This window comes from Larimichthys crocea, chromosome XVII (genome assembly GCF_000972845.2).
Source record: "Larimichthys crocea isolate SSNF chromosome XVII, L_crocea_2.0, whole genome shotgun sequence".
Classification (NCBI taxonomy): Eukaryota; Metazoa; Chordata; class Actinopteri; family Sciaenidae; genus Larimichthys; species Larimichthys crocea.
Genome location: NC_040027.1, coordinates 3,266,849 through 3,279,551, shown reverse-complemented (window position 1 = coordinate 3,279,551; position 12,703 = coordinate 3,266,849). Strand labels below are relative to the sequence as shown.

The window sequence follows — 12,703 nt, the reverse complement described above, 5'->3', positions numbered from 1 at the left end:
TAGATATAGATATATAGATATGTTTGTTTTTTTACCTCCTCTATGGAGGCTAATGTTTTCATTAATTGTATGTCAATACATTTTAATAGAAATAGAAAGTTGCCTTAGCAACTTAGATTAGTACACATACATTTTTGAACTTTCTGCTATTTTTCCATGCACTTTGATTTATAATATCTTATCATTTTAATAGTAGATCAAAATTGTTTCCATTAGCCAGATAATTTTAGAAGATTGTGCAGTCTGAACTTATGTATATGATCTCTGAGTGCTTTTTTATGGCTCATAATAGCTCTGGTTTTTCCTCACTATGATCATCAGATGGAGAATATAAGTCAGTTTTATTTTTCTTACTGTCAGATGGTACGACCTACAGTATCTTTACAAAAAAAAAAACATATTTTCAAAAGCAGGTGAATATTAATGCCTCTACTGGGTGAAAAGTCTTCAGATAGTGATGTTGTATGGTGTGGGTTAATGTGCTGAGCTTGTGTGTGTCTATCCTCTGACAGAAATGTGTCATTTCCAGCACATCCAGCGTCAGGACAACACTATCTGAGGAAGTGTTAATGAAAACCATGTTTACACAGCATGTTAACAATGTAATGTACAAACATCTTATTAAGCATTCACTAACAATAATTAGTGCAAACTAGAAAGAATCCAACTGGAAAAGATACCAACACAGAACTTAACTGTTAAGATGATCGAGCTGATCGAGTTTGCATGAACACGCACATTTAGAAAGCCTCACACACACTCGTTGTTAAACTTCATGCAAATTCTCAAACTGATTTAGTAATAAATCCCATATTTCCGATCAGTGTTTGTTGGTGGCAGACTCCAAATCAGCTTTTCCATAAAATCCTCCCTGACAAAATGTGACAAACTATTGTTGTCCTTTGTCTCCATATCACTCTAATCCTCTTTCTCTCTCTCTCTCCCTCTCTCTCTGTCTCCATCCCTCCATCCACACTCCCCAACCACAGCGAAAGGCCTCAGTACTGACCGCGGTGAGCACACATACAAACAGCTATGGTTGGCTCTGTGGGTCTTACTGGGGGGCTAAGCTGTGTGGTCACATTTTACATATGTGTGTGTGTGTTTCTCTGTTAAATGGGGAGTTGGCCTGGGTGTCACAGGGTTTTGGCTGTTGGGCAGTTTGTGAGCGTGTGTGTGTGTGTGTGTGTAGCTACAGTAGATAGACTTGGCCAGACTTTGGAGAAAGCTAGCCGGATTTGGCTACCCTGACTGTGTGTGTGTATAACTTGTTGGCATATACTCAGATTGATCAGGGTTGGTGTATGCATACATGTGCATGCCTGCATCCATGCGTGTGTGTGTGTGTGTGTGTTTGGCTGTTTTTGTAGGTATGCTGCAGATCAGTTTAAGCCTTATAAACCTATTGTTCCAACCCAATAAAACAATCCTCTCATCGCTTATACCTCTTTGTTTGATATTCTATCCATGCTTCTGCTTATTTGGACCAACACTAAGGTCTAATACTCTATAATACATTGCTGCAGGCAGAACAATGCAGTGCCTCCATGCTTCCATTTCTAAGGTATTAAAAACAAAAAAGAAAGACATATTTCTTGATTTTATTCAGGTTTTACTTTGGTTTCAGTTATGTCAAGTCATGGAACAGCACAAGAAGCTATGGGCTCAGTGATCATTAAATAAAAAAGTGGGAAAGGTGAATGGCTTTATGATTTGTTGTTAAAAATACTAACTTACTACTGTTACTCTGTGTTATTGATGCTGGTTTGTTAGAAGACATGAACTTGTGTTCTGCTCAAGTTTGACCCATTCATACGAGAACATTGTCACAGGTTACTATGTGGTTGTCCTTATTCAAACAAGACCCAGTACTGTACCTGTAATCCAACCCACATCTCTTAATAAACTACAGAATTAATAGTAGCTCTAACATAAATGTATTTGCCAAACAAAGAGTCAACATGGCATAAAGACCAGAGGAAGTGGGATACATTTTTAGGATACCTTTGTTATTTAGATGTGCCAGCTTCAGTATGTTGAAAAGAAAGACATTTTGAAGATGGTTTAAAGATAAAATATAAGGAGGAAGCCGACTGAGGTTCTGACCTAGGCTTGCTCAACTGTCATTGGAGCACAGAGCAAAAAGGGGTGGGGCTTAGCAAGAGCCAGTGTTTAAACATGCAATAATTGATTTCTGGCTCCACTATGTCCAGCAGCTATTATTAACTTCATCTGTTTGCCTTTTGATGCTTCACGGGTAGCATACACTAGGTGTTTTGAGCCTTTTCACTGACAAGCGCTGCCTACTGTGTGTTCAAACAATTCAGATGAGAGTGCTGAGAGTGAACTCAAACAGGAAAGTTGCCATGAAAACTAAATAATGAATTAAAGGCAGCATAAAACCTCAGTAGAGCTGTGGGAAACTACAGAGTTGGTATTAATTCTCTGCCAGTGACATGTTTCACATAACCCATTCAACTCATTTATTGTTCAAATAGATATATTGACTGTAGCAGCTTTAATTAACCAAATAGTAATCCAATATGAAAATGTTTGCCATTTCATACCAACGATGAGCAGGCTCAAAGCTAAAACAGTAAAATGTGAAACGTAAAACATTGATTTTATGTAATAATTAACTCTTTTATATAAACACAAATTTGTTTCTTTAACTCCTTGAAGCTTCCACGCTTGTCTGTAGAGCCCTCACACTAAAAATGTTTTTCATGCAAGCTTCATCAAAGTTTATTAGAGCAAATAAAAGAAAGTGTCAATAAGTCTGTGTTTATTCCCCAGACTACGTCCCTGAGCTCTGGTTGTTGTGAAGTCTCCTCGTCAGTAACACTAACGCTGCGCTGATTAAAGTGGATTTAGAGCTTGTTGCATTTGATCAAAGTCCAGCTGATATCAGAATTGCAGACCAGCTAAGCTCTCAGAGCCAAATCCATAATAATACTCTTACACCACCCACAACAAAGAGACAGCCAACACAAGTAAATAAACGTAGGCAGAAAATATCATTTAAAGACCCCTCCCATATGAGTAAAATAATACCGCTGGATACAAACTGCCATAATTGGTCGGAGAATTAGGATGATAAGAGATGGGAGTTGGACAGTAAATCCATTCAGCTCATTTGTTTACTATTGAAGCTTTTGAAGCAAACTGCCGTTTGTCCTTGATGGTGTGTCACAAAGATTAGTGACACAAAGAGTTATGGATTTGCAAAATAATTTTTACTTTATTTTTTATTGATCTCTTAAACACAAGAAGAAAAAAAAAGTCACCAAATTGAAAAGTTTTAGGTTTCTGACCAAAAATATTATGATAACCAGACACGAGTCTGTGTTTGCATGTTAGTGTTTTAGCTTGGTGGGTTTATTAGCTGGGCTGAATCTTTAAAAGCACTTCTGTGAAACGTGTAAGGAGCGCTTTCAGCTCTCTTAATGTGCTGCATCTGACTTCACTGTCAATATTTTCTCCCGGACAACAGCTGCAGAGCAGGGATGGTGAAAACACTAATGTATAATGTTATAACGTACAATAAAAGAGATGCAACCTCTAAAAGAAAAGCACGACACACTCTTCTATCCCATCCACGTGTTTCCTTCTCCTCTTAGGAATAGAAAAGTTTTCTCCGTCAGCCTCTTAAGTGTCTGGCCTTCAGCTATATTACCCACTTTTCCTCCTCCCTTCACCTATCCCTCCATCACATCTTAATGTGTTTGATAAAACATCAGCCATAGAGGGAAGGGCATGAGGCGGATGATGTGCTTTTTTGGCCAAAACAGGCATCAGCTAAAGGATGAGGATAAAGGGCTGAGTCTGCTCTGTCTGTCTATCCGGGTCTGTCTGTCCACTCGCTGCATTAAGAAGCTGTCCGGCTTCTTTTCAAAGCCAGCCACTCTCGTCGGACCACTGCATCTCAGGGCTTTTGTCCCCCCTCAATCTCCCCATCCCACCGCCGCAGCCACCCACCCCTGCTGCCTCTCAGCCCGCTGCTGAGTGTCTGTAATGGCCCAGATGAGGAGAGAGGGAAAAAAACTAAGCAAGTGAGAGAAATGGAGGAATGGAGCGAGAAAAAGAGAGCAAGCGGGATGAACTGGAGGGTGAAGGAGGGAAGGGACAAAAGGAGGAGAGAGGAAAGAAGAGAGTGGTGGCGGAGGAGAGAGAGGAGGCACAGGAGCGAGATTCATGTGGTGGGGGGGGTAAGGAGGCCGAGTCTTTAGGAGGAAGCCAGGCGGCACTAAGCGTCTCTGTCGCTGCCCAGTCAGGCCTGCTCTCCCCCTGGCCATGAAAACCTTCCCTCCTCCCCCGCACCACATCCCATCCTGACCACGCTGCACTCCTCTCCTCCCCTGTCCACCTTGTCCTCTCACCCTCACACACTCGCACTTTCATTTGGATTTGGCACACTTGTAAGGACTCTGTTGGATTACTTTAAACCTATTGAACCTAAGGCTGCCTTTCACTCTATTTATAGGCTTATGGCATGGTCACTACAAGTAATATGTTCTTATAATGAGGACAAGCTAGGCTACTCAGCGAGAGTTCTTTGAGAATAAAAATAATTTAAATAATCATAAGTAAAAAGTAAAAATACTTTTTATGAAAGCTTTTTAATGCAATTTGCATCCAACGGGTTAAAGGTGCTGTCACAAAGTTTTAATTTTACTAAATTACTTTTGAGACACAAGTACCATTTCTGTAAACACTAATGTGGGCACTAGTAAAAGGAGCAACATCTGACACTGCACAATTTTAGATTTGGCGTGAAAGGATGAAGAGAGGGCTGTCCTCTCAGAGTATATGTAGATAAAACAGATTTTTTTTAAATGAATAAAATCCCACTTTCAGGTCTTCAGTAAATTCTGAAGAATGCTTTTCAGCACAAAATAGTTAGACTAAAATTTGGTTTCTGATGATTTGAAAAAATATCCAACTCTCACCAACTTCCAAAAAGTTCACCCTCTTTAGTAATTCAAGACTCCACCAAGCAAAACAATGCAAAGGAGAGCAATAAGTTGCAGGATCCTCTGAAGGATGAAAGTGGTCTTTTAAGAGAAACTATGATTGCTGTGACACTAACAATAATCTCCACTGCAGGCTAATATGTGTACAATAATCACAGGAAGGTAAAAAATATGAAACTGACAATGACATATTCATGTCTTAGAAACACAAACAGACGAAACCACTTTTTGCCTGTCACCAGCTTCAGTCTTTCTGTTTGGTCCTAACAAAGATTTGAACACAAAGAGCACACACACACACACACACACACACACACAGCCAGTGGCCTCAGGACTAATTGCTAGATTGGAGCAGATTTTCTAGTTCAGTTCAGGGCTGTAATTGTGAGGAGAGCAGGGAGGAATGACAGGGCTTCAAGCTGAGAGGACAAATCACCAGGGGCCGCCGATTAGACTGCACTGATGTTCACATGTCCGTGTGAGTGAGCGGCGTGTGTTTGTGTCTTGGGGGTGAGGGGTTAAGCCAACCATCTCTCAATTCCAGGTCTCTGTGGCACTGACCCCAAACTGCCACGCGCACACACCATGTTGACCCCTATAGGCCTCGCGGTGCCAATGAGAACGGTGTCAGAAAGTAACCACGACAAAAAAGGAAACTACCACTCCAGTGTTTCTCTCTCTGGGTCCAGAAATGCTACACCATGTCTTATATATTCACCTTGTAAAACTTAAAAGGGTATTTAAAGAAGGTGTATAAGCTTCCTTCTTGACAGCTTCATATTTGATAATTAACATATCCAATGTGCACGAAACTGCAGTCTGCGGTCTGAGAGACAGGGTATATAGGTATGAGTATAAGTCCAGAGGTCACCACTGTGAGCAGCAGGGAAAATCTGTGAAAAGAAACTAAATAAATGTGTCCCAAAAGCATCCTTCACATTCTAAACAAACATAATAAAATATTCTTAAAATATTAATGTAGTGATATCATGAGTATCAGTATGTATATCAGAAGACCCTTGATTTTAACTGTGTTGTCTCCTATTATTCAATTTCAGTTCAAGTTTATTTGTAACAGGAATCTCTTGAAACTTGCCATATAGAGCAGACCTAGACCACAGCTTACAATATTATTTACAGAGACCCAACACTTCCCACCATGATCAAGCACTTGGCGACAGTGAAAAGGAAAAACTTCCTTTTGGGGGACAGAAAGCTCGAGCATAATGCAAAGAAACCTGTGGAATACACCAAACCATATGGAGATGATAGTGAAAAACTTTCAGGATAATCTAAGAAAACAAACAAAAAAATAATTATTTGCAAAACCATTGATTGATTGGTGGAGTATGGGTTGGTCCAAGCATCATGTCATTTCCTAACAATTAAAGGTAACAAAAACTCTATACTATAAACTGTATACTCTATAGTATAAACTGTATGTCGTGTGGTATGAAAATGGGACACGGTAAATGAAAGCGCTGTGCCCTTAAGCAGGGCACAAGGAACCCTCATACTAGTCAGTTCCCTGTGTGGATGTTCTATGTGGATAAACTGGTTGAAATGCAATGGAGAAAAAAACTGTTCAAAAGTCTTAATTTAGTCACTCTGCTGTGACGCTGAGATGAACATGGGTCATCTGAGAGCAAACAGAAGGGAAAAAAAGAGATCACCATCAACTCCATCTCTCTCCCCCTCTCCGTCGATCTGCAGGAGTCTCATCACACACAGCGGGACAGGAAGGAGACACGCAGGGGGAGACCACAGAAATCTCAACACACACACAGAGAAACCAAACCCTCGCTCTGAGCAGCATTGACAGGCATTTTGCTCTGGGATAAATCTGCATGAAAACAGCCATGACAGCCTGCATGGAAACTCTTCAAGGCGAGTTATTCCTCACACACTCCACATCTGCACCCACACCTGGACTCTTTCTTGGTTTCTTGGAAGAATGAGAGACGGTGAGAAAGAGGCAAGAAGAAGAAAAAAAAATTCAGCCAATCAAACCTTTCTGTGTCACTCAGTTAGTTTGTAACACAGTCACACAGTCAGTCAATCTCTCACTCAGCTTACCTTGCAGTGATGTCATGGTTGTCATTATGACAAGGCCTATGATCCTGTTGTCTGATTGGACGTCGGCCGCTGTCCAAACCAGCATTACATCCATGGCAGGAAAAGGAAAACAGAATCCTCACTGCTAAAGCTGGAATACTGAATTCCTGTCTCCTTTATGTCTAGATTTTGGTCTTGCTACCTGTCTCACCTCAAACCTTGTCTAGTTCTTGTACTAGGTTTCTTCAGTTTCTCTTACACTCATTCTCCTTTTCCATGTAGAAGAAAGTCATACTTCAGCACCTGCCACCCAAGTCTCAGTTGACTCACTGTCACTTCTCTACCTGGCCTCCTCCTCCTTTTCCAGTTCTCCTAGCTTTTCCCCCATCTTTATCCCTCCTTTAGCCTAGCATTGCTCTTCCAACTATGGCACCTTAATCGTGGCCTCTCATCAGCCTCACCTTTCTCCCACCTTAGCCCGGTTCCTATTGCCACCCCACCCTCCTACCTTCAAACTACTTTCCTCCCCCAGCCTCCCCTGGCCCTGTCATCCCACAGCCTCGGAGTGCCTTACCCCGGCCCCGGCTCTCCCTGTCCCTGCCTCTCCTCCAGCCTGCCTTCCCCTCTACTCTGCCTCCCTCAGCCCCAGCCTTCTGCTCAGTGTTCAAGGGGAGAGCCAGCTAGGAATGCTGTGGCTCTAGACGTTTTGTCCAAGCCCTAGGTCTCTTTCACTGAGGCAAGATTAGTTCATACAAAAACTCAACAATACACCACTGAAAGCCATTGTTGATATTCAACATTTTTCACATAGCGGAGCAGAATAGACAATGCGGCAGCCGGGAAAGCCCGAAGCGGACTAGCAGGGTTGATGGCTGATGGTATCTCAGCTGAGCGAGGGCCTTAATCCCTTTTATACACACACACACACACACACACACACACACACACACACACACACACAGTACATACACTCCCAACAGCCTGGAGACAGCAAAATCAATACTGCTCTCTCTCTATGTCTGTGTGTGGATCAGTGGGTGGGTGAGTGTGATAGGGAGAAAAAAGAGAATAGCACTGTTTGTACCTCCGTGTGTGTCTGTAGGTGAGTGTATGTGTGGTGGTGCTGGACCGACTTGGCACATAGGCATTCTTAGATCTTTGTGTATAGAGCATTCCTCAAGGTTCTCTGTCACAGGAAAGCAACATTACTTCAAACAAAACATTTTTTGGTGAAATGAGAAATTTCACTTCTTATGAAATGCTTCAGTCTTCCAGAGTCCAGATTATGACTCCATCTGATGTCAGTGTTGAACAATAATTTGATGTTGTTGATTCCGAGCAAAAAGATTTTAGTGTTACACGTGTCTTTTTCTAATATGATAATCAACAGAGGAAGATCGCTGTACCGACTATCTATTGAATCATTTTGCCACTTTATTTGGAACCCCCAAATCCTGAGGGATTTCATGTTATAATTTCATGAAATGTAAGCTTAGATTTAAGGTTCTTCAAGAAACTGATTTACGCAAACTTTAACTACTTTAACTAAACTTAAAACGCAATACAGCTGAAAAAATATTGTTTAGTTTTACACGGTGATTAAAGAAAAAAAAGAAGCTAAAATTCATATTTGGCCAGACATGGTGTTTAAATTAAAGCTGCCCTAAAACAGTGAAAAAATACTCCACTGCAAGTAAATGTCATACATTTAAAAGCACAGAGGTCATACAAACAAAATATACTTATATTGTATTGAAAGTAAAGATACTCATGACTCGTGTCACAATTTTATTATCATATGTAAGTGATCATTTATAGATCTAAATCTCCTAAATCAGTGGTGACTATAGGTGTGAAATAAATATATTTATGCCTGAAATTTAGTACCGTAGATCAACAGAAAACAGAAAGTAAAGTACAAGTGGCTCAAAGCTGAGTAAATGTCCTTAGCTGCCACCACAGTTAGTGTTGAAATCTCTGACAACACAAACTGGGTTGGAAGTCTAACATATCACAAAACAGCTAGGTGGGCAACAATGGACTTCAAACTGAATCTAAATAAAAAGCAGATGAAATCTGGCACAACTCATCTTACCATCCTGAAGGTCTTTTAAAACAGTAGCGTACTCTGCAATCTTCTAAAAAATGGGAACTGAATCACCTTCAGAAAAATTACCTCAACATGCTCGGAAGCGTTACAGAATGTAAATTGCACTCCAGGCAGATTAATAGCCATAGAGGCAATAAAAAGAAGAGAAATGAATTGATGGAAGAAAAATATGATTTTAAATAAACTACTTCCCAATTTACAGTCCACAAGGACAGAGCATGATTCTGACTTTGGACCTGGAATCAGTCTGCAGCAGCCTTTCTGATTACAGCTGTTTAATGTAATGAAGGCCATGTCATGTAAAACTCATAAATCATGTCACGGCGGCAGAAACATTTCATAAAACATGATTAAAAGTGTCGTGTAACATTGGGAGCGACGGTGTCAGAGTGAGACATGTTAATTGTGCACTAATGATATGTAATGAATGTCATCAGCCCCGAGGCTTCGGCTAACGAGCTAAATGAACTGGCACTAATGGGCCTGTTAGCTTATCTTAGCGCTAACATTAGCTAGCATAATAAAGGGTTCGTCTTCTGCTGACAGCGGGCGACGGCTCTGAGTGGCACAGCACATTTCTAGAGGTGTCATATTACTATTAGATACTTCTTTTAAAATGTTTCTGACAACAAAAACAACAACAAAACAAAGACTGAAAGCTTTTTGACACAGGCATCATGAACACACAAAAACAGATTGTAGCAGACTGACTTTTAGGAATTCTCACATTCGTGCCTCCCCTCCTTCTCCTGCCATCCACCTGGACTCCGGATCCGGATCCAGCTGCCAGGCTTTCCCAGGACCCCCAAGTCCGCTAGGTAGCAGAGGAGAAGAAGAGGAGGACAAGGAGGGAGGGAAACAGGGGCCTTCTCTCTCTCTCTCTTTCTTCCAATTGACCAATTGACAGCTGATTGATGGCTATCTCCTCAGCCTGACAAAGAGCAGCATTAGCATAACTAAAGCAATGTACAGTAGAGTGGGGCAAACAGTAAATTACATGTTACCCCCACTCCCCCGACCCTCTCTCTCCCAGTCCCTCTCCCTTCTCTTTACCTCTCTCTCTCTCTCACTCACTCATTCAGCCAAACGCCACGGCAGGAAAACAAAACAAAACAAAGTATGCTTTTTGTCCCTCCTGTGAGCCCTTAAACAGTACAACTTGACAGCTTCTTTTGAAGGAGACACATAAAAGGCCTGACAGAGAGAGACAGAGAGAGAGAGAGAGAGAGAGAGAGAGAGAGAGAGAGAGACGTTAAAACACACACACACACACACACATTGTGGTGTGGTCTGGGATGACTGTGCGTCTATGTGTGTGAATACGCCAAAGGACAACAGGGATCAGGGAGGAATGGGAGACGCATGAGGGGTAAATGGAGGGAATATTGTTGAAGTGTGTTTTTAGCAGGGTGATATTGTTTGTTGGTGCCGTCAAGAAACTGTTTGCTGAGGTTTAAGGTGTCGGTATGCTTCAGAGAAAGTGCTTGTCAGATTGTAGACCAGTGTCTGAAACATGCAACACTATGAATATCTTAGAGGAGAGCACATTAGACAAAGCAGCCAGCTTGTGTAATGTGTAGTGTCTTATCACTCTACAATGGCAAGATCATCGGCCACATTCAAGTGTGGCCCTTTTGAAAGCGTGAGAACATTCATTTGCCTTCAGTTGTGGTCAGGCAACACTTTGCACAAACCAGTTTGTTTAAAGTATACCCCAACCTTTAGGTACAGAAACAACTTTGTTAGGAAACGATTGTGGTCATGGTAACAAAGAAACAACACTGACTCCTCCCTTTGTGTGCACATATACATGTGTGTGTGTGCAAGTGTAAGCATAAATGTGTGTGTACCATGATTGATATTGTCTGTGTGTACATAGGTGTGTGTAGGTGTTGTATATACCAGTATGTTAGGGTTGATATGAAGATATTTGCTCGTTTAATAGACTGGTTATTTTGGTGATGACATGTTAATCCTAAAGCAAGTTTGAACATACTACGTGAACCCGGATATCTATATGCACATATGCATGTCCTGTATGGACTATGTTATATGTTAAAACATCAGACTGTTGGTAGGAAATGGGATGCGTTCGATGGACTTCAGACACAAACTATTCCAGGAGCATTTTTTATAGAGGACACTGAATAAAAGCAGCGGTCTAATTCATTTTCATGAGGCTACTGCAGTGACACACCCAGGGTGCCAACACAGAAAGCTGCAGCAGAAGCTGGTAAAAAAAGTTGAACCTTGCCAAACTTTTCCAGCAACGTAATGCAATGCAAAAACAAAAAAGTTTCACATTGCCCATTTACTTACTGTATGTTAAAAGTACCTTTAGTGCATAGTTTATAACTTAGAGAGTTCAGGAGAGTCTAAACCATCTGTGCCAGTCTTAGAACCATTCCATAAGGCCATTAAAGTCTAAAGCAACATTATGCTCATATGCAAAATGTATAAATCACAGCCGGATTGTGGTGCTACAGGAAAACAATTACAAATCATTAATTTTACTACAAATATACAATATTAAATAAAACAAAAATAAATATATATAAAAATAAAGTTGCTGAAATAAAAAGTAATGACAAAATAAAAAAGTCTGAATTCACTTACAAAAACACTGATGTGGGAAGTTAAAATTAAAATAGATGAAAAAACTGGAATTAGGTTGATGGTGAAGAGGCTGTCAGCTTTGAGGGTTGTAGGAGACCAGCATAGAAGGGGACACCAAGTGTTCTTAGTCCATCCTGAAAAGTAAGTAAAAAACAAGTAAAAAACAAGCTTGTGGTGACTTCAGTTTTAACAAAAAGTCACATGCAGCAGATGAAAGAACTAAAGAGAGAACATCATAATTACAAATTGTGAGTACTTACTAAGGAACGAGTGAGGAATGAAATACAAACGCCCTGAACTAATGAATCGTTAATAGGTAATAATGACATCGCAACTGTCATAGCTTTTTAATGACAGTCTTGTGATTTCGCAAAAAATCGCAAAAGCATGGGCCGTAACTGTCAAAAGCAACTAAAAGACATATAGTCTAGATAATAAATAAATAATCCAACATGCCATGCATAAAAAAATAAAATAAAAAATAAAATATAGGACCATCGTCTACTGAATAAGGCAGCTTGGGGTATATACAGTATTATCCAGCTAACAAACCTTATTTATATAAAACGAAATGAAAAATGTCCTGCTTGTTATCAGTTCCTGCAGTTGTCAGATGACAGAATCAAACAAATATGCGTGTTAGAAGATATATGATATGATCTTCTGTACTGAATGACGAAATAAGAGGGATCTGGATATTGTAGTGTTAGTCTGTTTACATGTTGCTGATGTATTTTTTGAAGCCCTTGACTAGCCGCAGCATTAGCTGTGTTGACAGACATTTATGATCTAGTAGACTGACAACTTACAGGTAAATTACCATGTATGTTGTTCTTACCTTTTCCTTGTTTGGGGGCCCCTGTTGCCAAAGTGCTGCTGCGTCTAATACCTGCAAAGGCTGCTGCAATCCTCTGGGCTGTCCTTGGGTGGCGTTTGCTGCTTGCCCTGC

At 40.7% G+C, this 12,703-nt stretch overlaps 1 long non-coding RNA gene across 5 annotated transcripts in view; it reads right to left on the bottom strand.

Moving 5' to 3' along the window:
* Nucleotides 1–12,703, bottom strand: part of LOC109139169 (uncharacterized) — a 166,177-nt gene that overhangs the window by 69,750 nt on the left and 83,724 nt on the right. The window contains exon 1 of one of the 5 annotated variants that reach the window (XR_003464073.1): nucleotides 7,050–7,754. The exons of the other annotated variants lie outside the window; for them this stretch is intronic. This is a non-coding gene — a long non-coding RNA (uncharacterized LOC109139169). Of the gene's footprint in view, nucleotides 1–7,049; nucleotides 7,755–12,703 lie in introns of those variants that run through there. 5 annotated transcript variants of the gene reach the window in all.